Genomic DNA, 24,214 nt, shown 5'->3' with positions numbered 1-24,214 from the left:
TGGCTCGCAGGCTGTAAAGTGCAGGCTCAGTAGTTGTGGCTCAAGGGCTTACTTGCTCCGCGGCATGTGGGATCTTCCTGGACCAGGGATTGAACCTGTGTCCCCGACATTGGCAGGTAGATTCTTATCCACTGTACCACCAGGGAAGCTCCTCAATGTTATTTCTTTAAAATATTAAATAGCTTTACAAAGGTTCTGGTAACACCTCACAAAGATGTGTCATGCCTCTCGTATTTTGTTTTCAGAATCTCTTGGCACCCTACCAGGTAGAGACGCCAAGTGGAGTGAACTCCAAGTAAGGAAATATGGCACTCTAGTCACCCACTAAGCAGGCAGTTCTCAAAGTGTGGTCTCCATGCCAGCAGCATCGGTCTCCTCTAAGAACCTGTTAGACATGTAAATTCTCGGCTCCACTCCAGGCCTACTGAATCATAGACTCTGTGAGTGAGGCTGAAAAATTATATTTTAACCAGTCCTCCAGGTCCTGCTGATGCCCACTCAAATTAGGAAACCAATGTATTAAGTGAACAGTAACTGTACTATTATACCAGATCAACATAGGTATCTTTGACCTAAAAAAAAAAAAAAAAAGCCACTAAGATAATGTGTTATATAATGTGTTAGCTTCTTTTTATAACTTTATAACCTTCTGAGTAAGGTAAGACAATTATGAAGTTTCTAATTTTATGGAAAAGTAGACTGAAAAATTCCCTTTACCTCTTTGTGTTCGAAGGTTGTACAGAAAGTACTGCTGCTCAAGATGCTGGAAATACATCTAGGTGTGCTTTTTAACCTTTTATTATGTGTTATATTTTTAGTGTAGTGTTAGTAAGGATATAACTCATAAATGTCCCTATTTTTACCCAATGGTTTCCAGTAATGATAGTGGCTTACCACCAAAAGGTAGGGTGTCATGACCAGAATAACTCATTTTTCTTTAGGATGGTAAAGTAAGAAATATGGGATGCAGTATAGTTTTCATACTAACCCTACTTTTTATTTCTCCAAAATTAATATATTGTAACAGATCTAAGTATAGTCATTAAAATTACACCCTTTGTAAGACTGGTTCAAGATGGTGGAGTAGAAGGATGTGTGCTCACTCCCTCTTTCAAAAGCACCGGAATCACAACTAACTGCTGAACAATCATCGACAGGAGGACACTGGAACTCATCAAAAAAGATACCCCACATCCAAAGACAAAGGAGAAGCCACAATGAGATGGTAGGAGGGGCACAATCACAATAAAATCAAATCCCATGACCGCTGGGTGGGTGACTCACAAACTGGAGAACACTTATACCACAGAAGTCCACCCACTGGAGTGGAGGTTCTGAGCTCCACGTCAGGCTTCCCAACCTGGGGGTCCGGCAACAGGAGGAGGAATTCCCAGAGAATCAGACTTTGAACGCTAGTGGGATTTGATTGCAGGACTTTGACAGGACTGGGGGAAACAGAGACTCCACTCTTGGAGGGCACACACAAAGTAGTGTGCGTATCGGGACCCAGGGGAAGGAGCAGTGACTCCATAGGAGACTGAACCAGCCCTAACTGCTAGTATTGGAGGGTCTCCTGCAGAGGTGGGGGGCGGCTGTGGCTCACTGCAGGGACAAGGACACTGACAGCACAAGTTCTGGGAAGTACTCCTTGGCATGAGCCCTCCCAGAGTCTGCCATTGGCCCCAACAAAGAGACTGTAGGTTCCAGTGCTGGGTCACCTCAGGCCAAAAAACCAACAGGGAGGGAACTCAGCTCCACCCATCAGCAGTCAAGCAGATTAAAGTTTTACTGAGCTCTGCCCAGCAGGGCAACACCCAGCTCTCCCCACCACCTGTCCCTCCTATCAGGAAGCTTGCACAAGCCTCTTAGATAGCCTCATCCACCAGAGGGCAGACAGCAGAAGCAAGAAGAACTACAATCCTGCAGCCTGTGGAATGAAAACCACATTCACAGAAAGATAGACAAAATGAAAAGGCAGAGGAATATGTACCAGATGAAGGAACAAGAAAAAAACCCAGAAAAACAGCTAAATGAAGTGGAGATAGGCAACCTGCCAGAAAAAGAATTCAGAATAATGATAGTGAAGATGATCCAGGACCTCGGAAAAACAATGGAGGCAAAGATCGAGAAGATGCAAGAAATGTTTGACAAAGACCTAGAAGAATTAAAGAGCAAACAAACAGAGATGAACAATACAATAACTGAAATGAAAAACACACTACAAGGAATCAACAGCAGAATAACTGAGGCAGAAGAATGGATAAGTGACCTGGAAAACAGAATGGTGGAATTCACTGCCACAGAACAGAATAAAGAAAATAGAATGAAAAGAAATGAAGACAACCTAAGAGACCTCTGGGACAACATTAAACGCAAAAACATTCACATTATAGGGGTCCCAGAAGGAGAGGAGAGAGAGAAAGGACCCAAGAAAATATGTGAAGAGATTACAGTCAGAAATGTCCTTAACATGGGAAAGGAAATGGCCACCCAATTCCAGGAAGTGCATAGAGTCCCAGGCAGGATAAACCCAAGGATAAACATGCCCAGACACAAAGTAATGAAACTGACAAAAATTAAAGAGAAAGACAAATTATTACAAGCAACAAGGGAAAAACAGCAAATAACATACAAGGGAACCCCCATATGGTTAACACTTGATTTCTCAGCAGAAACTCTACAAGCCAGAAGGGAGTGGCACGATATATTTAAAGTGATGAAAGGGAAGAACCTACAACCAAGATTACTCTACCCCGCAAGGATCTCATTCAGATTCGACGGAGAAATCAAAAGCTTTACAGACAAGCATAAGCTAAGAGAATTCAGCACCACCAAACCAGCTCTACAACAAATGCTAAAGGAACTTCTCTAAGTGGGGAACACAAGAGAAGAAAAGGACCTACAAAAACCAACCCATAACAATTAAGAAAATGGTAATAGGAACATATATATTGATAATTACCTTAAATGTGAAGAAATGGACAAACTCTTAGAAAAGCACAACTGTCCAAGAGTGAACTAGTAAGAAATAGAAAATATGAACAGGCCAGTCACAAGTAATGCAATTAAAACTGTGATTAAAAATCTTCCAACAAACAAAAGTCCAGGACCAGATGGCATCACAGGTGAATTTTATCAAACATTTAGAGAAGAGCTAACACCCATCCTTCTCAAACTCTTCCAAAAAATTGCAGAGAAAGGAACACTCCCAAACTCATTCTACAAGGCCACCATCACCCTGATACCAAAACCAGACAAAGGTACTAGATAAAAAAGAAAGCAAAATTACAGACCAATATCACTGATGAATATAGATACAAATATCCTCAACAAAGTACTAGTAAACAGAATCCAGCAACACATTAAAAGGATCATGCACCATGATCAAGTGGGATTTATCCCAGGGATGCAAGGATTCTTCAATATACGCAGATCAATCTATGCAATACATCATATTAACAAATTGAAGAATAAAAACAATATGATCATCTCAATAGATGCAGAAAAAGCTTTTGACAAAATTAAACACTCATTTATGATAAAAATTATCCAGAAAGTAGGCATAGAGGTAACCTAACTCAACATAATAAAGGCCATATATGACAAACCCACAGCAAAGATCATTCTCAGTGGTGAAAAAGTGAAAGCATTTCCTCTAAGGTCAGGAACAAGACAAGGATGTCCACTCTCGCCCCTAGTATCCAATAGTTTTGGAAGTCTTAGCCATGGCAATCAGAGAAGAAAAAGAAATAAAAGGAATACAAATTGTAAAAGAAGAAATAAAACTGCCATTGTTTGCAGATGACATGATACTATACATAGAGAATTCTAAAGATGCCACCAGAACACTACTAGAGCTAATCAATGAATCTGGTAAAGTTGCAGGATACAAAATTAACACACAGAAATCTCTTGCATTCCTATACACTAACAATGAAAGATCAGCAAGAGAAATTAAGGAAACAATCCCATTCACCATTGCAACAAAAAGAATAAAATACCTAGGAATAAACCTACCTAAGGAGGTAAAAGACCAGTATTCAGAAAAATATAAGACACTGATGAAAGAAATCAAAGATGTCACAAACAGATGGAGAGATATACCATGTCCTTGGATTGAAAGAATCAATACTGTCAAAATGACTATGCTACCCAAAGCAATCTACAGATTCAATACAATCCCTATCAAATTACCAATGACATTTTTTACAGAACTAGAGCAAAAAATCTTAAAATTTGTATGGAGACACAAAAGACCCCGAATAGCCAAAGCAATCTTGAGGAAAAGAATGGAGCTGGAGGAATCAGAGTCCCTGACTTCAGACTATAGTACAAAGCTACAGTAATCAAGACAATATGGTATTGCCACAAAAACAGAAATATAGATCAATGGAACAGGATAGAAAGTCCAGTGATAAACCCACACACCTATGGTCAACTAATCCATGATGAAGGAGGCAAGGATATACAATGGAGAAAAGACAGTCTCTTCAATAAGTGGTGCTGGGAAAACTGGACAATTACATGTAAAAAAATGAAATTAGAACACTCCCTAACACCATACACAAAAATAAACTCAAAATGGATTAAAGAGATAAATGTAAGACCAGACACTATAAAACTCTTAGAGGAAAACATAGGCAGAACACTCTTTGACATAAATCACAGCAAGACCTTTTTTGACCCACCTCCTAGAGAAATGGAAATAAAAACAAAAATAAACAAATGGGACCTAATGAAACTTCAAAGCTTTTGCACAGCAAAGGAAACCATAAACAAGACGAAAAGACAACCCTCAGAATGGGAGAAAATATTTGCAAATGAAGCAACTGACAAAGGATTAATCTCCAAAATATACAAGCAGTTCATGGAGCTCAATCTCAAAAAAACAAATAACCCAATCCAAAACTGGGCAAAAGACCTAAATAGACATTTCTCTAAAGAAGACATACAGATGGCCAAGGAGCACATGAAAAGCTGCTCAATATCACTAATTATTAGAGAAATGCAAATCAGAACCACAATGAGGTACCACCTCACACCAGTCAGAATGGGCATCATCAGAAAATCTACAAACAACAAATGCTGGAGAGGGTGTGGAGAAAAGGGAACCCGCTTGCACTGTTGGTGGGAATGTCAATTGATACAGCCACTACGGAGAACAGTATGAAGGTTCTTTAAAAAACTAAAAATAGAATTACCATATGACCCAGCAATCCCACTACTGGGCATATACCCTGAGAATACCATAATTCAAAAAGACACACGCACCCCAATGTTCACTGCAGCACTATTTACAAAAGCCAGGTCATGGAAGCAACCTAAATGCCCAGCAACAGACGAATGGATAAAGAAGATGTGGTACATATATACAGTGGAATATTACGCAGCCATAAAAAGGAATGAAACTGGGTCATTTGTAGAGACATGGATGGACCTAGAGACTGTCATACAGAGTGAAGTAAGTCAGAAAGAGAAAAACAAATATCGTATATTAACGCATATATGTGAAACTTAGAAAAATTGTACAGATGTACCGGTTTGCAGGGCAGAAATTGAGACACAGATGTAGAGAACAAACGTATGGACACCAAGGGGGGAAAGTGGCAGGGGCGGGTGGTTGTGGTGTGATGAATTGGGAGATTGGGATTGACATGTATACACTGATGTGTATAAAATGGATAACTAATGAGAACCTGCTGTATAAAAAATTAAATTAAATTAAATTAAATTAAAAAAAATTACATCCTTTGTGAAATTTTGAACAAGAATTAAATAAGCATAAATTTTTAGGCACATAATTTCTCAAATCCCTTAATAGCTGGCAATTGCTGCTTCCCTATCTCCCACATTAGTTTTGAAGACTCCAGGTTCCTGATGTCACCTATTTGCTCCCCATTCACTATGCGAAGAGCCCATACACTTCAAGGCTTTAGAATGACCAAGAACCATGAATATTTTGCTTGTATGACAGTTTTCAAATAACCTTCAAAATGAGCTCTAAGCATGCTTTAATCCATTATCAAGGAAACAACGCCCTCTACTTACTTGGGCTTAGCTTATTTTTCTCTACATGCTTGTTTGAGGGACAAAAGAAGAAGCAGAGATTATGAGGTATGGATCATGAAAAAGAATCCTCCTACGTGTACATTCTCACAGCTAAGATGTTCTCCTTTCTCTTCATTAAATAAATATCTACCAATCGACCACCAAGAACATGTTAATTTCAACACTCCATTTGTGTCTGTCCCCTTCCCTTTTAATTCTGATCCAAGCATTATCCTAGATTTAGTGGAAAGCACATGGACAGCACATTTGGCATAGGGATCAGCATATGTGGGGCTTATAGATAATAAGAGCTGGAACAGACAGACTTAAAGCAAGTCGCTAAATCTGAGTCTAATTTACTTACCTGCTTCATCCACTTTACGGCAGGCACTATCATGGAAAACCAACAGCATAACGAAGATATACAACCCCATCCAAAAACATATGAAAATCTCATGCAAACATTAAGACATCTATAAAGATAACTGTGGTAAATATATTTACACATTAGGTGTCAGTTCCCTTGCATTTTAACTTCTTTCTCTGTCACCAGGATGAGGATCCTTTTTAGACACCACTACATCTATAAAACCTATTGAAATCAGACACAATTACTTTAAGCACCATTACAAAGAAATAATTGCATCATCTTCTTAGCACAAGACAACCTGATGCTGTACATTATGGTTGGAACTGACAAACTCATGAGGAAGTAAATGGGGAATGTGGAATTCTTAAAAAAAAGAAAAGAAAAGAAAAGAAAAGAAACAAAGAAAGAGGCTTCCTAGGCATTTGCTGAAACTCAATCCTTCTGAACTTGAATTGCCTTGAATCAGAGCCCACAATATAAATAATTTCTCACCCCCATTTTTGCCAAGATAATACAAAATTAATGATCTCACATGTCCCTATGAAGACTTTAGAATTTGCACATATTTCACTATCTGTGTATGTATGGACAGAAAACTACTCTACACAGAAAAGAGAATTCCCTTCAGGATAGAATTTATATTTCAGAGTAGAGAGACTGTGAGGCAAGCCAGCTATTTTTGTTGTCGTTCCAGACTCTACACATTTTTCTCTTTGATTTGGAAAGAAAGAAGCATTTTCTCTCCAACTTAGACAGTATATATTACACAAATCCACAGACAAACACACATAGACTGCAACTTATAGAGATGAGAGAATGAAGAGAAAGGGAATGCGTGTGTGTGAGAGAGAGGGAGAGAGAGAATAAATTTGTGCAAGAGCGATAAAATATTAAAGACTTTTGCTCCTTTCACGGGTAAACAGAAATATTTTTGGAAATTGCATTCACCTGCAATTCATAAACAGTAAGTTACAAACTATGAAGAAAGGAGACTAGAATCACACTGTTACAAGGTTGTTGGGTTTCTTTTTTTGGTCACAGTTGAAAAAATTACATGTAAACAAAAACATGCATCAGGGCTTGCTTGCTGTGTGTAAATCATTCATGAAAACACCATGCCAAACATGTGTGAGCAAAGGTCCTGTCTTCACAGAGCTGGCCATCTAGTCATATGTTAGACAAATGTGAACTTCTCTTTGGATACTTACTCTGCTTATCAGTGATGGATGGAAGACTGAGAAATGAATTCCATTTTCTCTCCCTAGGGAAGGTATTCTGAAAAACATGGCTCAAGGAGCACCTTGAATAAGTGATGCCTAAGTTGAAGAAGGGTTTCAGTCTTCTTCCCCTCGTTTAAGGTATTTCAACATCACTACAAAGGCTTTAGTCTGGGGATAATAAGAAGTGAATAAAGCCATACCTTAAAAGCATTTGTGATTTTGATAACAATATATAGATAGTAAATAACAATGGTATGCTTCATCTGGAGGTACAGAATCATGTTTTAGTTAAAGTGTTTGTGGGTAAGAATGAAGAGAGTCACTGCATATTTGCTGAGACTCTTAGTCAATTGCTTTACTGCATTTTCTTTATACAAAACAAAAACAAAAAAACCTGCCTGTTAGATTTGTGTGGACATTAAGTCAGATGAAATTGCACAGTGCAGTGTTGGCTCAGAATAGTAGCAATGATAATGATAATGATGTTGATAATGAGGATGCTAATGGTATTGATTTACTGAGCATCTACAATGTGCAAGACACTAGCCCAGGTATTTTGTATGTGCTATTATTTTTCTTTCTTTCTTTCTTTCTTTCTTTCTTTCTTTCTTTCTTTCTTTCTTTCTTTCTGGCTGTGTTGGGTCTTCGTTTCTGTGCGAGGGCTTTCTCTAGTTGTGGCAAGCGGGGGCCACTCTTCATCGCGGTGCACGGGCCTCTCACTATAGTGGCCTCTCTTGTTGCGGAGCACAGGCTCCAAACGCACAGGCTCAGTAGTTGTGGCTCACGGGCCCAGTTGCTCCGCGGCATGTGGGATCTTCCCAGACCAGGGCTCGAACCCGTGTCCCCTGCATTGGCAGGCAGATTCTCAACCACTGCGCCACCAGGGAAGTCCTTATTTCTTAATTAACAGTTATTGAATGCCTATTAAGTGTCATTGCTGCAGGTACATCAAACTTACTGTTTAAGTACATTACTGTTTCCTAAATAACAGTAAAGGAATATCATTTTAAAAATAATAAATTGGATGTGCAGGGAAGAGACATAATATATCCAAATTTGCATGTTTAATGAGGGGTCTCCATGATCCACAGATCTTCAGAGCCCCCATGTTCTCTGCTGCCCATTTCACTCTACACTGAATATCTCATGTTATATATTAAATCCTATTTTATAACAGGCTATCTAAGTTACCACCTGAAGATTTTGATCCTTATATCTGAATAAGATTAACGTATCCACGCCCATGACCTGCGTAAGTTTCTAAAGCCACTGAAAAATAAAAGATACAGAGAATCTCGTATTTCATTGTCTAAATCCTACACAAATGAGTTTCCTCAAAAATAAAGAAGACTACTAAATTGTTATTCCCAGGGTTTTCATGATGCTCTTACCTCTGATGACCAAAAATTAAAAGGTAATAATGAATACATTGACTTCATTTATATTGAATCATCAAGGGAAAGAATGTTACTGTTTTAGGAGGAATTTATTTTAAATACGAGGGAGAAACTTGAGCAGCAAAAGGGAAAAGGAAAGATGAAGGAGGCCATGAGCATTTTTTCACTTAAACTGGACTTTCCTCATTTCTACATCAGTTTGGTTTGTATAGGGAGACTGAAGACACAATATCATCTAAAAGAAATTCCCTCTTTATCACATTTCAGGATCAGCTGCCTTGTCAATCTGAGAGGCAGTACAGAGCTTGATAACATTCCAACACCAGAATGCCTCATGTTTTTATAAGACATTGAAGTTTATTTCACCATTTTTTGACTGCTATCAGTTGCACCAGCTACTCGTCATCATTCTCCCAAACTGTCCTGTGCCTCCGTCATTGCTGAACCTCTCCCAGTCTCTTCCACTGCACCGTTCAGGACCACCGATCATGAAAAAGCAACTCTCTATGCCCCTAATCTCATTGCATCAAGGTCTTTTGTCTGTTTCCCTAACTGCCATTGAAATCTTCTGAGAGAACACAGCACGTTATTTCAGCCCTACCTCCCTTTTGTTTATTTTTTTAAAAATTTTGACTGGAGTTTAGTTGAATTACAATGTGTTAGTTTCAGGTGTACAGCAAAGTGAATCAGTTATACATATACATATACATATACACACTCTTTTTTAGATTCTTTTCCCATATAGGTCATTACAGAGTATTGAGTAGAACTCCCTGTGCTATACAGTAGGTTCTTACTAGTTATCTATTTTATATATAGTAGTGTGTATATGTCAATCCCAATCTCCCAATTTATCCCTCCCCCCCCTTACTCCCTGGTAACCATAAGTTTGTTTTCTACATTTGTAACTTTCTTCCTTTTGTTTAATACATATTTTCTGAGACACTGTGTGTTTGGCCCTGTGATGGGCACTGGAGGACAGCAATGAACAATAGAAGCACGTGCTCCACCATCTTAAGGGAGCGTATTACAGCCAAGCACAGAGAGCTCCACAGGGAATTAATCAATCAATGATAATTTGTATGAAGGAAAAGACAGACTTGGAGAAAGTGATGATAATCTGAGACTGGAAGGATGAATAGGAATTAGAGTCTTCTGGGCAAAATCAATGGCATGTATGGAGACTCTGAGGCCTTCATACTTGAGGGACAAAAAACAGGTCTGTAAGGCAGAGAGTACAGCTTGAAAATATAGGGATGTTGGCATGGTTACATTGTGCAGAACATTATCAGTCATGTTATAAATTTTGATCTATATCTGAAAATCAATGGAGAAACACTGAAGTTCAGTAAGTAGGAACATGTCGTAATCAGAGGATGCATTAGAACAGGGCAGTAGTGAATCCAGACAACCAGTATGGAGGCTAGGCAGAAGTCCAAGTGAATTCTAGTTTCTTGAAGTAGGATGGTGAGAGAAGGCACAGTGGTCGAAAAGTAGAAGGTGACCCTTATTTATTGTAAAATGCCTCAAATCCACCTACATTTATTTCTCAGAGCAACGGGAAAGCACTCGAGTATTGGGCTGGCCAAAAAGTTCATTTGTTTTTTTTGCTGCAAGATGGCTCTAGTAGCGCTTAGTTGTCTTTAACTTCATATGAAACTTTTTTGTCAGATTGCATTGTGACAGCTGTCATATCAGCGTGCATTTTAAAAAAACTTATCAAAACTGGTGAATTTGTGTGTAGCCATTTTAAAATGAAGATGGAAGAAAAAAGCAACATTTTTGGCATATCGTGTTTCCTTATTTCAAGAAAGGTAAAAACGCAACTGAAACGCAAAAAAAGGTTTGGGCAGTGTATGGAGAAGGTGCTGTGACTGATCAAACATGTCAAAAGTGGTTTGTGAAGTTTCGTGCTGGAGATTTCTCACTGGATGATGCTCGACGGTCGGATAGACCAGTTGAAGTTGATAGCGATCAAATAGAGACATTAACTGAGAACAATCAGTGTTATAACATGTAGGAGATAGCTGACATACTCAAAATATCCAAATCAAGAGTTGAAAACCATTTGTACCAGCTTGGTTATGTTCATCGCTCTGATGTTTGGTTTCCACATAAGTTAAGCGAAAAAACCTTATTGACCGTATTTCCACAGGAGATTCTCTACTTACACGTAATGAAAACGTTCTGTTTTTAAAACAAATTGTGGTGGGCAATGAAAAGTGAACACTGTACAATAATGTGGAACGGAAGAGATCGTGGGGCAAGCGAAATGAACCACCTCCAACCACACCAGAGGCCGGTCTTCACCCAAAGAAGGTGACGTTGTGCATATGGTGGGATTGAAAGGGAGTCCTCTATCATGAGCTCCTTCCGGAAAACCAAACGATTAATTCCAACAAGTACTGCTCCCAATTAGACCAACTAAAAGCAGCACTCGACGAAAAGCATCTGGAATTAGTCAACAGAAAATGCATAATCTTCCATCAGGATAACGCAAGACCACATGTTTCTTTGATGACCAGGCAAAAGCTGTTACAGCGGACAACCCTGGTGGGGCAGTGGTTAAGAATCCACCAGACAATGCAGGGGACACGGGTTCAAGCCCTGGTTGGGGAAGATCCCACATGCCACGGAGCAATAAGCCCGTGCGCCACAACTACTAAAACTGTGTTCTAGAGCCTGCGAGCCACAACTACAGAAGCCTGTGTGCCACAACTACTGAAGCCCGCGTGCCTAGAGCCCGTGCTCTGCAACAAGAGAAGCCACTGCAATGAGAAGCCTGCGCACCGCAACGAAGAGTAGCCCCCACTCGCCACAACTAGAGAAAGCCCGTGCGCAGCAACGAAGACCCAACGCAGCCAAAAATAAATAAATAAATTTATAAAAAAGAAAAAAAAAAACTGTTGCAGCTTGGCTGGGAAGCTCTGATTCATCCGCCATATTCACCAAACATTACACCTTCGGATTTCCATTTATTTCGGTCTTTACAAAATTCTCTCAATGGAAAAAATTGCAATTCCCTGGAAGACTGTAAAAGGCACCTGGAACAGTTCTTTGCTCAAAAAGATAAAAAGTTTTGGGAGGATGGAATTATGAAGTTGCCTGAAAAATGGCAGAAGCTGTGGAACAAAATGGTGAATACTTTGTTCAATAAAGTTCTTGGTGAAAATGAAAAATGTGTCTTTACTTTAAAACCGAAAGAACTTTTTGGCCAACCCACTATGTGTGGTAAGGGAATACCATGCTCAAAACCATGTTTTGGAAATATCACTCTTGCTACTATAGAACCAGATCGGAGGAGATCAATAATAAATATGACCGGGGACTTACTTCTAACCAATAAAATACAGCAAAGGTGACCGGGTGCATATGGTTGCGTGGATGTGATGATTTTATCTGAGATTGTAATGTCTACCACGCCGAGACTGTCTTTTGCTGGCTGTGAAGAAGCAAGTTGCCACATTCTGAGCTGCCATTTGGAAAATCTATGTAACAAGAAGTGAAAGGTGCCCACCAGACACAGGTAGCAAAGAAACTGAGCCCCTCAAGGATCTGAATGCTTACAACAACCATGAGATCTTGGAATTGAGGTCTTGCTTATCAAGTCTCAGATGAGACCTCAGCCCCTGATGAAACTTTGATTGCAGCCTTGTGAGGTTCTAAAGCAAGAGGATCCACAGACCTCCTGAATGTGTCCTGACCCACAGGAACCATAACATAGATAATGTGTGTTGTTAAAAGCCATGAAATTTGTGGTAATAGTGTTACACAGCAATAACTAACAGATGCATTCAGTTTTGAATGTGCTTGTTGTTAACCAAGGTGCCTCAATCTCACATTTACATATCACATGGACAGTCTGAGCTGTAGGCCTGGAAATCAGAGGAAAGCTCAGAAATCAGATGCTAATTTTGGAGGGTGAATTTAGAAAATAATAAAAGGGGGGGGGGTCATAGGAACAAAGGGTAAGGATATCGTCTGAAGTAAAGCTAACGGAATAATCAATTATTTGTTTTGGACAGATTAACTTAATTCTGAAAATGTATCATAAACAAAAATATCAGAGATAAAGACTCAACTTTATGTACATGCTCAGAGAATTCAGAAGCAGCATGCTGCCTAAGAAAGGAAGTCCAGGTAACCTTTCTAACACATAGCTATGCCTCAAAGCCTGGGCAAAACTGACACTTACTGAAATATTGCATGTCAGGCAGAGTATTTTTTCCTTTCATATAATTTTCCTTTTCAAATCCCTCTTAAAAGAAGAAACTCAGATTCAGAAGGGTAAATTCCCTCCTCATGGTCATTCAGTAGTTAGGGGAAGATCCACAATTCAAACAGTCTGGCTTCAAAGCTCGAGCTTTTATCTCTGAGCATTTCAAGAAAGCATTAAATCAGACACAAAGAAGCACATTTTTATACTCTTTACACCGTCCTAAGCCTAACCTTGAATCCCACATTCTAAGCATCCCCCACTCTGTAGAACTTAAAGAGCTACAGATATATCTAAAAAGTCAGGGAAATCTTAGCATTAGTCAGGCATATCTTTTCTGTTCAAAGCAAAAGCCAAGTCTGATGTGTTAGAATATCCCTTCAAAATCCAACATGGCCCTTGTCCCTGCAGCTGGGGGTAGGGGAGCTTCAAAATGGCCTTTATCGCCATTGCTGATAGCACAGCAATAACTCACTTTAATCACAACACTTTGAAATATCTTCAGATCAAAGGTGTTTTACTTGATGGACATAATGCAAAAGCTCCCATCCAATATTTAAAACAATTACACACCTTTAAATTCATCCACCTGCTTGCTCATTTGAATACGACACTAATTGCTTATACACACTGGATTCCTTAGGCCTAGGAATGGAGAGATGATGCTGACATATTTTCCATTTTGCAAGAATCAATCCTTAAGCTATTAAGCAGAGCCCACACAGTCCTGCTAATACAGCCTCTGCTCTGCTCACATGACTTGACTTCTGAGCAGAGGATTCCATGGGCCTCATTCTTGTCACTTCCAAAGATCTTAAGAAACGGCAGCAGGTCCTCTGAGTCATGAGGAAACATGACATTTTAATTGATACCCTGCCATGCAAATCTTAGGCAAGCCAAGTTCCCAGAGGTATCTCTTGGCATCCCTCGGCCGCCTAGGTAATCATGGTTTCTGCTATGATAGTTTTTCCGCATCTTTCACAAGCCTCAAGAAAGCAGGTTATGTTCCCTGACAGACTATGCGCCCCTTGAAGGCATGCGTCTTGGTGTGGCATTTACCAAAACGTGAACTTGCATTTTACATAACATGTTCACTTTCCAAAATATGAGAAGCATCCCAGCAGGGCACTCTAGGTATACAAAGAATCAGCATCAATTAATTTCAAATCCATAGCGACAGATGTAGTGTATCCATTTCATTCTCCCTTTAACCATTCAGATTATACTGAAGACATTATTTCAGTTTTATGCCAGTAGGTGTTTAACACCTTTGTAATATTTTCCAAAGTCCCTTTATATAGTAAGGAATACCAGGCTTGGGGATAACAGCCTTTGGCAGGCAACAGTGTCTATACAAAAATTAATGACTTTTATATATTTATATATATATCTCACATTATACTTATCTAATAGTATGTATATTTTTCATGATATTTATCTAATATATTTATCTGACACTTATCTTCTCTATTTATGGCAAGTGATACAGGATGTAGGATAAAGTTTTTTTTTAATGACAATTTATATAAATAAAATTATAATAGTTTTCTCTAACATGACAGTTCCATGTAGGCTAATGGCATATTTGAGACTGGACAATAATCCTGGAGGTGCATTTCTAAGGGCTAAAGGCAGGTTCGTTGCTGTAAGGAAACTAGTGGGAATTTGCAACAAGCCCTGCTGACTCCAGAGAATGTACTCTTCACCACTGGGTCTTTCTCTCTGCAAACAGAGCTTTGATCTCTGTGACTTCACTGTCTATAAATGCAGGTGCTCACTACATGTCTGTTAAATGATTTGATGAAAACCTTGGAGAAAATAAAGACATGGAGGTTGAAACAAAAAGATGAAATAAAGTGGTAGAGGCAGAACAGTAGTTTTGTTTTCACTGGAATGAATGTAGCTTTAATTAGCGAATTTCTGTTAGGAATAAGGTGAGATTTTTTTCAGGTAGATGGGATACTTAAACTTCCCACAGGTGCAGATTTACCACTGGCAGAACTAACCCTGGCCTTGACATGGAAGTTCCCCCTTAGCTGCCTTGAGCTTGGCACACAATGAAAGGTCACCCCAAATAACATACCTAATATTAAAGTCAGCCTCCAGCTTTTCCAGAATACAAAAGAAAAGAGGGGACGAGGGGAGAGGAATCAAAAGGAGATAAGTAAATATAAAAATCAATATATTCACTGGTTCATTCACCAATCTTTGTAAACTTGGTAGACCTGGTTTCAAGCTTGGGTGTTGAGAGAAACCAGACTCAAAAGCAAAAGCAGTGTATGAGTCCAGCTGCATAAAGCACAAAGCAGGCAAAACTCCTCTTTGCCTACAGAAGTGAGGATATTGGGAGGAAGCACAAAAATGAATCTTGCAGTGCTGGAACTCTTCTGATTTTTTTATCTGGGTGCTGATTACACATCTGTTGGGTCTGTGAGCTTGTGCCCTTATAGTATACGCATTTTACTGTGTGGCTACTACACTTCAGTGCATAATTAAAAAATATGTATGGGGACAAGAAAAGGCCAAAATGTAGGAAAGCCTGAACAGAAATAAGAATTGCTGTCTACGCTTATGAAAATGTCTAACTTAGCCATGCCTTTAGTGTTACATCAAGCAGTGGCGATGATGCCAGATTCACATCACATGGTCTTATTTCCCTTGCTGTGTGGTCCCCGAAAAGGCCCTCACAGTGCACTTGTGTCATGCTGACTGGAGCTGTGAGACACTATAAGAGCAGCTCTTAAGATGGATACTGGCACTTCTCTTTTCATTTAACTTTGACATTGTAACTTGTTACCTATACACAAATGAATGGGGGATGTTTGATATTATTTCATTGTCACCGAATGGTATCAGTGGCCCTAATAATTACACAGGAATAGCAATACAAAAAAAAAAAAATACTGGGGTGATTATCATTATTCAGATGATGCTGTCAAGGTGAGAAAAAGACAATAAAGACATGCTCAGGAATGAATTTTGCCCTTTGTTTTCTGTCTTGATCATCTAGTTTTTCTTTAATACTAATTTTAAAAAAGAACAAAGCACAGAAGACTGTAGGTTATCTTACATCCATTAATAGGATCTGAGAATATAAATGGGTGGAAGAGAGACACTGCACCCAGCATGAAGAGTCTTTTTTTCGGACTGAACTCAGAATATTCCTTCTCTCAATGTCTCTTTCTCTCCCAGTTCAAGGAGATGCATGGCCCTTTTACAAGCCAGGCAGAGGGATATCCCATATCCCACTCCGGTTCTAACTTTCCCAAGGATTTAAATTTCAGTTCATTGCTTTTATATGGGCAGCAGTCAATGGCAGTAAAAGAAAAAAGAAAAAAAAAACCTCTTATTATGTTATGAAGATACGCACGACACATTATTAATATCCATCCATACGATGCCTTGCCCTGAAGAGCCAGGATCTTTTATAAGGAAGACACAAGAGTGACAGTGTATTCTCTAGGTTCGTATAATGAGAAAACTGCACACCCAGTGGGCATAAATACTTATCATTTTATACACTGTTTACATAGCCAAGAAGAAAGACGCTTCTACATCTACTCTGATAGACCAGAATTTCTTTGAGTGACTCCTTTTCACTGGCACCCATAGCATCCAGCAGACAATTTTATATTTCTTAGGAAATTTTTGTTTCTAAGAAATATAGTATCGCCCCACCTGGTCCTTTTTGAGTTGTCATATATGGAGAGATGGAAGTATCATGGAAACCAGAGATGGGAACTGAGATTCAGTGTGTTTCTAGGACCAGAGACTAAGAAATCCAACATGTGAAACATAGTTTTTCTGTTTCTCTAATATGTATCATGAAAGGATGATGTCTACCTTATGGTTCCTAAGTTCACAAATTTTTACACTGAGCTGCTTGGAAAAATACTATTTCAGTATTTTCTCAGTCCCCATGGCAAATGCCTGGGATTGAGGTAATTGAACTAGATTGGTGAAATGTCTACCTGTGTTTGAAAACAGAAGCAACACTTCAGGGCTTCCCTGGTGGCGCAGTGGTTGAGAATCTGCCTGCTTAATGCAGGGGACACGGGTTCGAGCCCTGGTCTGGGAAGATCCCACATGCCGCGGAGCAACTAGGCCCGTGAGCCACAACTACTGAGCCTGCGCTCTAGAGCCTGTGCTCCACAACGGGAGGGGCCGCGACAGTGAGAGGCCCGCGCACCGCCATGAAGAGTGGCCCCTGCTCGCCGCAACTAGAGAAAGCCCTCGCACAGAAACGAAGACCCAACACAGCCATAAATAAATAAATAAATAAATAAATAAATAAAATAAATTTAAAGAGCCAACATGTTTCAAAGAAAAAAAAAAAAGAAGCAACACTTCACAAACTGGCTGGTGGTTATCCATACTGCCAAAGGGGAGATGGACCATTACTAGAGAATAAACACAGTGTGAGTTTGGCTGACATTAGGTGGGTGTTCACTACAGCCTTGAAAGAGGAAGGTTCTCCATAGGTGGTTGTTGACTACAAGATGCTCACTCCTGTATTCATTCTTTTTTTTTTTTGCATAAACTTTCAAAAAGCAGAAATAGGCAGAGTAGCAATGGTAGAGATAACTTGGCGAACAGTGTCCATAAACACATATTCAAAGACTAGAAACAGGAGGACCCATTTTGATCAGAAGAAAGGAAAGATAAAAAATCCTCTGGGGCAGCATTTCCTGAAGGCATGGAGATCTGACAGCATATTAAGATAATTCCTATTTACAGTGTGATCATTGTAACTCATACAAGTACATCTGTTCATCTCTATATTAACTAATTGCTTTCTATTCTAGGTTTTCTACAATAGTTTTTGCCTGCTAACGAACAAGGGATATCTTTACAGTGTTTTACAGATTACTGATAGGACTTTCTGGTAAATATTTTGGTTAAATCAATTAAAATTTCTTATAAAACTCAACTCTTACTGAGTGATACATCAGGTATACTCCTAGGTATTTCAACTGAATTAAAAACTTATTTCTAAACAAAAACCTGAACAGGAATGTTTATAGCAGCTTTATGTATAATCACACAAAACTGGAAGTAATCAAAATATACTTCAATAGATGAAAGGATAAACAAACTATGGTAACCCCCATACAATGGAATACTATTTAGTGTTTAAAAGAAATGAACTGTCAAGCCATACAAAAATTTGAATGAATCTTAAACGCATGTTGCTAAGTAAAAGGTCTACATACTATTTTATTCCATTTATAGGATATTTTAGAAGAGACAAAGTTATAAATTCAGTAGACAGATCAGTGGATACTAGGGGTTTAGGGAATGAGGAAGTTAACAGGTAAAGCTCAAGGGCTTTTTTTTCAGGGAGTAAAACTATTCCGTCTGATACTGTAATGATGGACACGTGGCACAATGGACTTATCAAAACCATTAGAACTAACTTTACAGCACAAGTAAAACTTAATACATGCAAATGTTTTAAAAATTAGGATGTGGGGCTTCCCAAGATGGATTGCAAACAGTGACAAAATATTATAACTATATTACCATTGTATTTGTAAAACTTAAGTATATATATACATCCCTCCCACATGTATTTGTCCTCCCTCTATCATCTGAGAGGGCCTAGAATCAAAGACAACCCAGCAGCAACTAGTATACCTAGCACTCAGATCTTGGCTTCTAATACCCCAATAAAATGAACCAGGGCTCCTTAGAGGTATAGCTAATTCTAGAAGTTGGGCAATAAATATACAAGATGAACCTGAAGGATCATGCACTGTAGGAAAGTAAGAATGTATATAAGTGCTAAAAAGCAACCAAAAAATAATGGATGTATGTGGAAGGGACACAGGTGACAACTAAAAGAGCTCCCAATGCCCAAAGCTGGAAAAAAAAAAATAGGCAGGAAAATAAAGTTGCATTGGATTATAACAGAAAGTATAAAATAACCCTTGAGTACTATTGATTAAATAAAAGAAAGAAGGGAAGGAAGGAAGGAAGCGAGGGAGGGAGGGAGGGACGGAGGGAGGAAGGAAGGAAGGAAGGATGGAAGGAGGGAAGGACAATCACCTATGCACAAGAAATCCACATGAGTAATGTAGATAACTATGTATGGGGGAAGTATGACTTCCCACTCTTTAAGTATGTGCTGCACATAGTGACCTCCTTCTAAAAGGTACAGTGTAGAAAGCAGAACAAAAGCGTAAATTTACAGGAGAGAAACCTGACAAACTTAATACCTCAGCCAGGTGATAAAGGTTCACATCAACAGGGATAAATCCTATTGATAGTATGTATTGATATAATGTGATGAAGTGGCAGTCTTCCTCCCCAATATTCTACCCCATGAGACAAATCTCAAATGAGGGAAATTCTACAAAAGTACCTGACCAGTACTCACCACAATTGTTAAAATGCAGTGTCAATATTGGTTCATTAATTTTAACAAAGTACGATACTACTGTAAGATGTTAATAATAGTGAAATGTGGGTATGAGGTATATGGGGACTCTGTATAATTTCAAACCTTTCAATAAATCTAAAACTATACTAAAAAAGTTTATTTAAAACCAAAAGAAGTTCCACACACTTAAGCATATGATTTTCTATTCTTTTAAAAATTCCATAGCTGGGAACAGATGTTCACTCCATATGTATCCAGAGATATGACCCTAAGTCAAGGCTGATACAGGGACACAATAGCTCTAGAAGAGAGAACATTGATACCCCATTTAATAAGTCTCTGACTTTGGATTCTGACCCTAGTGCATCCTAATTAAGTAAATCTGGCCACACAAACTGCATTAGTTTGCTAGGGTTGCCGTAACAAAATACCACAGCCTAGGTGATTTACACAATGGAAGTTAATTTTTGTACAGTTCTGGAGGCTAGAAGTTGAAGATCAAAGTGCTGGCAGGGTTGGTTTCTCCTGAGGTCTCTCCTTGGCTTGCAGATGGCCACTCTCTTACTGCCTTGTCACACAGTTGTCCTTCTGTTCATATGTGCCCCTGGTGTCTCTCTGTGTGTCCAAATTCCTTCTTCTTGTAAGGACACCAGTTAGATTGGATTAGTGCCTGCCCATATGTCCTCACTTAACCTTAATTACCTCTTCAAGGGCCCTACCTCCAAATACAATCTCATTCGTAGGTTCTGGGGGTTAGAGCTTCAGCATATTAATTTTGTCAAACAGAAAAAATTAGTTTTGTTGAACAGAAAAATATGATAATAACATGTAACCTATAAGACATATAATTCTTATATAATATATGATGTGAAATGATAATACTTGACATATATAATGTTCTTTTCTAAAAAATCTATACAATGTTTTCCATAGTACCTAACCTACAATAGAAACTAAATAAAGTGTATCTGTCATGGCTTTGTTCTCTATCAGTTTAGCTAAACTGGGATTATATTTCTAGAATTCCCTTCCCTGTATTGTCCTGGTTAGGTTTGGCATGCGATTTTGAAGGCAGAAGTGGAGAAGACAGACAAAATGTCAGTGTACGGTACTGGGCACTAGGGTAGCACATGTCTGACTCAGCAGATTCTCAAGCTCACCATGTTGGCACAGAGCAGGATCCCACTCACAGCTCCTTCAGCAACCATAAGATGTGCTCCTTCAGAATGTCCAAGTCCCGGGCCAAGTCCATGCACAGCCATGTGACAAAGGGCATCAGCTTCTCCTGCAGGTTATCTGCCACATGGAAAATTGAGGTGGGAGAGCCAGGTACAGGCTCCTTTTGGATTCCAGCATATTCCTGGTCTCTTCCACTTCACTTCCAGCTTTCCTTTACATCACCCGATGCAGAGACAAGAGCTCTTCTATCATCTCTATTGTTTTATATGGTCTAACCCCTATAATAACTCCTCCGTTACTCTGTGGACTGTTAGTGGTTCTGCATGTCTGACGGGAGCTCTTATTTTTACCCATGATAAGACCTTGAGTATATTTTAAGCTTGTGTGCGTCAGTTTTCTCTTCTTAAAAATAAGAATAATAAAATTCACTTCATAAGGTTGTTGTTACGATTAAATGAATGTACCTGAATAGTGTGTTTGGCATAAAATAAACTTTTAAAATATTAATCTCTATGTAGTCATAAAACAATTATTCGTTGTGCTAACCTTAAGTGAATAACATTGCTTTGGATTTTAGAAGAAACACATATAGGCATTTCAACACCTATTCCAGAGACCCTTATTTGATGAATTCCCCCTCTCCTACCCCCATGTATTTCTTGAACTCAAACCACTCTTGTGGCTTGCAAACATTCATAAATGGCAGATAATGATGAGATCCAAAAAGTCTGACGTGGTTATAAAGAGAAGACTCCTTGGTGTAATGTCCCCTGACCAAAAAAAAAATGAATAAAATCATCTCCAACAGTGGCACAAATATGGTTATACTGACTTTAAACTCTTCCAGCACAGACACAAGGAATAAAACCTTGTTCCCTTAGAATTGGAGAGATGCGTCTGAGACAATCCATATGTCCTCACTTAGAGCCTCAGGATGTAACAATTTTTTGTCTTTTTTTTTTAGGATATCTAGTTATAATATCAAATACACACACATGTATACACATACATACTTAAATTTCTTTCCTCCATATATCTACATACTTATCTTTATCCTCCGTTCTTTTAACAGCTTGTATATCTTCTCTACCATCTTTTATCTACAGGCATACTTCATTTTATTACACTTCACTTTACCACCCTTCACAGATACTGCATTTTTTACAAATTGAAGGTACGTGGCAACCCTGCATTGTCCAATGATGGTTAGCATTTTTTAGTAATATTTTAAAATTAAGGTATGTACATATTTTAAACATAATGCTATTGCACACTTAGTAAACTACAATATAGCATAAACAGAACTTTTATATGCACTGGGAAACCAAAACATTTGTGTGACTTGCTTTATTGTGGTGGTCTAGAACCCAACTGGCAATATCTCTGAGGCATGCAAGTATTGATCTATTTGCCTGTCTATGCATGTAACTATCTTGCCATCTAAATTTCATCATATTTTTCTCTATGTAACATTACTGATAAGGAGAATAGGAAAAATGGCACATATCTCACACAACTGTGATTGCTACATAACCAAAGAATAAAAGCAATTTGGGTCTAAAACTCAAATGGCAATTTCCAAGTCCAATGAATCCAGGAAGTACAACTATTAAGTCCATTAAGCACAAATATAAAAATTAAAGAAATAACATTAATACATAAAGACTCTAAGAACCCCTACCAGCTCTGAGAGGCGAGGAGGGCATGACAGACACCAAAAATATATTGACAAATGTGTCCCACATTCATTTTCAGCCAAGACTTCAGGATTTCACAAATGCATGTTTCAGAGCTGCCCTGACATGCAGTGGATTCATTTCTCTGACAGGCGAATGTGGGCAAAGGCTGAACTCTATGTGCTTTTTCTCTCTAGCCCCTTTTAATTCATGATTTCCTGAAATGGCTATGTAACAAAACTTGTAACACTGTGGGTACTGATGCTAAATCACAGAGCTCTAGACACAAGCATGGCTTGAATAACTTAAGAATGATTTGTCCTTTTGCATCTAGAGTCAATAAATGTGTTGAATCCTAAAATATTAATTCTTAGGTGAGGACAAAGAGATAGAAAGACAACAGGATCATGGAATTGTCTGGGTAGTATTCCCCCTTTGTTTCTCAACTTTCCATCTGCGATCAATGTTTTTGTTAAACGTTTTGATTTTCCTTAGAAATGCAGGTTTACTGATATGAGAATACTTTTCAGTATTTCAAGTACAGAAGATTACTTGAATAGAAAGCAGTAGATGTCTTATCTTTTCAGAAAGGTTCACGGTAGACCTGGATGAAGTATTATTCGCCATAGGAACTTTCTCTGGCAACAGGGAAGTTGGTGTAATTTCCAGAGAGGTAACCCAATGTATCCAGAAATAGGAAGAATCAAAATGTGAGTAGAAGACATATTTCTGAAGAACTTAAAGAGACACTAGGATAATCAAATTGAGCTTAATGTGATAATCAAATTGTTAACCCAATTGAGTTTAATTCTAATGAGTGAGCACAGGGGAGAAAATGGAGGGAAAAAATAAGAAGGAAAGAAACAGAATGTTAGCCTTAGCTACTGTTATGAACAGGCTTAGAAACCACTGTTTAATTGGTACATTGATGGAATGACCTGGTTTAAAGGCACAGGTTGACATATATAGTCAGTGTTGCTTCTTCACTTAGATATTGTTAATGCTGAGTCAATGCTTTAATTTTAACCTTCTAGAACACCAATTCAAATTATGAGATACTCATGAATGGGAGATACAGGTCCCTAAATTAATCCCATTCCACACGGAGTAACCCTGTTCACCAGTGGGGATGGAGTTAGGGGCAGAGTGTTAAATTTGTTTTCAATAGGTTCAAATTTAAGGTATTTATGTAACTTACTGAAATATATTTTTGTACTATTCTATTATATAGGACAAAAGTGACACCAACATTACAACTTGTAAAATCAAATGAGGTATTTCATCACATTCTCTCATGATTTATACAATTCTGAAAAATTTTTATTGGCTAGTGATTGAGAATTCATCTTCTAGAAAGAATTCAAAGATTTCTAGTATTTATATGAAATTCCTAAGTCGACAGACCAAATCTACAAGAAGAGACCATTGAAAACACCTAGTTTATGTTGGCCATGAAACCCCAAAACAGGAGTGGGTCTGAAGCTCCTGAGCCAGTCCTATAATGAGTAGTTCTAGAATTTTAACTATTTTCAAAGTGAATGAAAGTTGGATTTATATATACGTGTGTGTGTGTGTATATATATATGTATATATATATATATATTTTTTTTTTTTTTGGCCACACCACAAGGCTTACAGGATCTTAGTTCCCCAACCAGGGGTCAAACCTGGCCTCCGGCAGTGAAGGCACAGAGTCCTAACCACTGGACCGCCAGGGAATTCCTCT

At 38.6% G+C, this 24,214-nt stretch overlaps 1 protein-coding gene across 3 annotated transcripts in view; it reads right to left on the bottom strand.

Moving 5' to 3' along the window:
- The window catches only part of CDH8 (cadherin 8), a 367,969-nt gene that overhangs the window by 205,783 nt on the left and 137,972 nt on the right, over window positions 1–24,214 (bottom strand). The window lies entirely within an intron of this gene.

Source organism: Balaenoptera acutorostrata, chromosome 19 (genome assembly GCF_949987535.1).
Source record: "Balaenoptera acutorostrata chromosome 19, mBalAcu1.1, whole genome shotgun sequence".
NCBI classification, from domain to species: domain Eukaryota; kingdom Metazoa; phylum Chordata; class Mammalia; order Artiodactyla; family Balaenopteridae; genus Balaenoptera; species Balaenoptera acutorostrata.
The sequence above is the reverse complement of the archived record's forward strand: the minus strand, read 5'-3'. Positions and strand labels throughout refer to the sequence as shown.